The following is a 2,662-nucleotide window of genomic DNA, read 5'->3' as shown; positions in this document are numbered from 1 at the left end:
CACCACGTCTCTTTTACTCCTCATGTACTTGACGTCTTGGGTTCTGTACCTGCCAATTCACAAACAGCACCAATGAAAAACTCCACTATAAACTGGGTGGGCAATCGCAAAAGAACATGTCAGAAATTAAATTCCAAACTTCCTTATAATCAGTAATTCCGATCACAGTCATTCCAGTCTATTTACGCAATTGATAGGGTGGGATAATCCTTTGTCTCAGTATCTTTAATAGAATCATGACTTTCTATTACAAATGTATTGAAAATCAGTATTCTATGTCAAGACGGGTAGGCTCGGATTATGCTTGTTCCAAGCTTACTCACTACCAACGTAGTCACCTGGCCGATTGGTCTAAAATAAAAGTTCTTAAAAGTCGACTTGTTGGACCAAACCCCTGCCTTCAAAATGTCCGCTCGGCATGCCCCCATTCTGAATGCTGTGGATGCCATGGCACCCCTAACCGAATGTGCTCCGAAATGACTTGTACCTACGCCAGCTTGGCTCATGCACCACTTCACCCATCTTGCCAAGGTAGCTGTCCAAACTGCCATAAAGGGTTTCCTTATCACAATTGTGATTCCACTGTGGACCTGAACTGTGTTGAGTTACTTTCATACAGCTTCAAACCACTGACTGGACATAATTTGGGCCCTTCTGGAAATGCTGCATAATCGACTGTCCTGATCCCTGTGTTAGTTCTCTTTGTTATATGAAAGGGAACGCCTGTCGGCGAAAACAATTTCCAGTCCACTTCCTGAGCCCTGATGTCCGAGACCCTTTTGCACGATATTAAGCAGAGCAGGGTAGTCAGATTAGCCCACAGAGCCTTCCTGGACAGACCGCCATTATCCGGCTAGGACTCAAACAATCTCAACACCCCACTAACTTCCCAAAGACGGTAATATCTCAGAGCCGGTGGTATCATACTTTTTATTCCTTTGAGTACTCTACACGCCAGTGGATGTTCGCCCAAGGGGTGACTTTCTACGTTTTCATGCCCTACCGAAATCGCTGAACGATATGTGTAAATAGTCCAGTATACTTTACCCTGAGCTGCCTGATTGACCAGAAATTTCACCACATCGACTACATCTGTTTGAACAGGATGTATTTCCCTCTCCATGCATCATTTACTCCACTTATCCCAAGCACCTCTGTAGGCCTTCTTGGTTTTGGGAGCCCAGGATTCTCTGATGAATTTCTAAGCCTCTCCCGAAAGTCCTGGTTTTGCCCAAGATCCCCCGAAATCGCCCACGCCACCAGGGTCGCCCCTTCCTTGTCCCAGTACTATCAAAGGTAAAATGTGGGCAAATGAGTGGAGAGGTTCTACAATAGACCATAAAGCCAGAGGAGGATTAGGTTGGTCGAAGACAAGGAGATCACGAGAAACAGCTCTTTGTTCAAACACCTGGTCGAGAGAGAGGACTGTGAATCACCTCCGCCGGAACTAGAACCAGATCTGCAGCACCGGGAGCCTCGGGACAACCTTTGGGTCCCGCCCAGTGGAGGTGCAGCTCGAGGTGGACTGTTGGGTAACCCGCTAGGAGGTAGTGGCACCAGTGAAATGGGCACCAGACCCCAACAAGTAACAAGGAAGCCGCTGGGTCGAAGAGTGCTGATTCAGAGTTTTGAACATTTTTCCAGGGGTGGTGTTACGATCCCCTGTGCTTTTAAGCCCAAGGCCCCCTGTTGGGGGCGTGTTAAGTGTGACATTGGGTTAGTGAGAGGAGGACTGGCGAAAGGAAGCCAGTTCAATGTTAGCAGTTAAAAAGATAGTTGTTGCAATCTCCTCTCCGACTGTGCGTCCTTTTTGTACTACGCAGGTACAATGGTTCAGAATATATTATGAACTCAAATTACATAAGATTTACATTCAACATTGTATAGCTTTGCAGTGGGCATTTAGTGTTTCAGCAGCTTGCTGGCTGGCGAGTCTGTTAATCGGCGGCTATTAAGCCCCATCTGTATCAACTGTTACTTCATTATGCCATTTTAATAGAAACATAGGCAATACAAGAAATCCGAAGACAGCAGTATACAGCTATATTTGCAGGATGTATCTTAGTCACTTTCACTCTCAATTTTCTCTTAAAATGTTTCCCTTTTTCACTTACCAAATATAGAAAGGGCCAGGGATTTGTTTAGAGGTACATTTTACTGTATATTGCTTTGAGAAATAGATTTATAAAACAGAAGGAACAACATTCTGTGATGAGATACAAAAATATGCTATTCATAGTGTACAAAGCCAGGAGCCTTCGATAGCTCAGTTGGTAGAGCGGAGGACTGTAGTGGAAATTCAGATATCCTTAGATCGCTGGTTCAAATCCGGCTCGAAGGACATTTTTTTTTTGGTAGCATTTTAAGAATTACCAAATTCTTATACCAACAGAACAGGGTGCTTTACGTGGAGGGAGGGGTGCTGGGGTAGTAGAAGTACCGAGAGAATCAGAAGAGACATGATGTGTTTCCTGTGGACGTGGCAGCCATTTTGTATTATGTGTAGGGAGGTCGCCAGTAACTCGTGCAGAAATACAGCTGGGCTCCTATTGATAAAAAAAACCCTGTTCTCTGGAAATGAAGTACCCCCTATAAATACAAACACGTTATTTTGTATGCTTATTTCATGAAAAACATCGCAGATTAAACAGAAAAAACACGT

The 2,662-nt window shown here is 44.5% G+C and overlaps 1 non-coding gene across 1 annotated transcript; it reads left to right on the top strand.

The window, feature by feature from the left end:
* The first annotated feature begins 2,255 nt into the window (after positions 1-2,255).
* Positions 2,256-2,341, top strand: TRNAY-GUA (transfer RNA tyrosine (anticodon GUA)). Its single transcript is given in 2 exon segments — positions 2,256-2,292; positions 2,306-2,341. It is a non-coding gene; the product is annotated as a tRNA-Tyr (tRNA).
* The last annotated feature ends 321 nt before the right edge of the window (positions 2,342-2,662 follow it).

Source organism: Ambystoma mexicanum, assembly GCF_040938575.1.
Source record: "Ambystoma mexicanum isolate Mex_15411 chromosome 12 unlocalized genomic scaffold, UKY_AmexF1_1 Mex_chr12_unloc.2, whole genome shotgun sequence".
In the NCBI taxonomy this organism is placed as follows: Eukaryota; Metazoa; Chordata; class Amphibia; order Caudata; family Ambystomatidae; genus Ambystoma; species Ambystoma mexicanum.
This window is presented reverse-complemented; position numbering and strand designations above follow the sequence as displayed.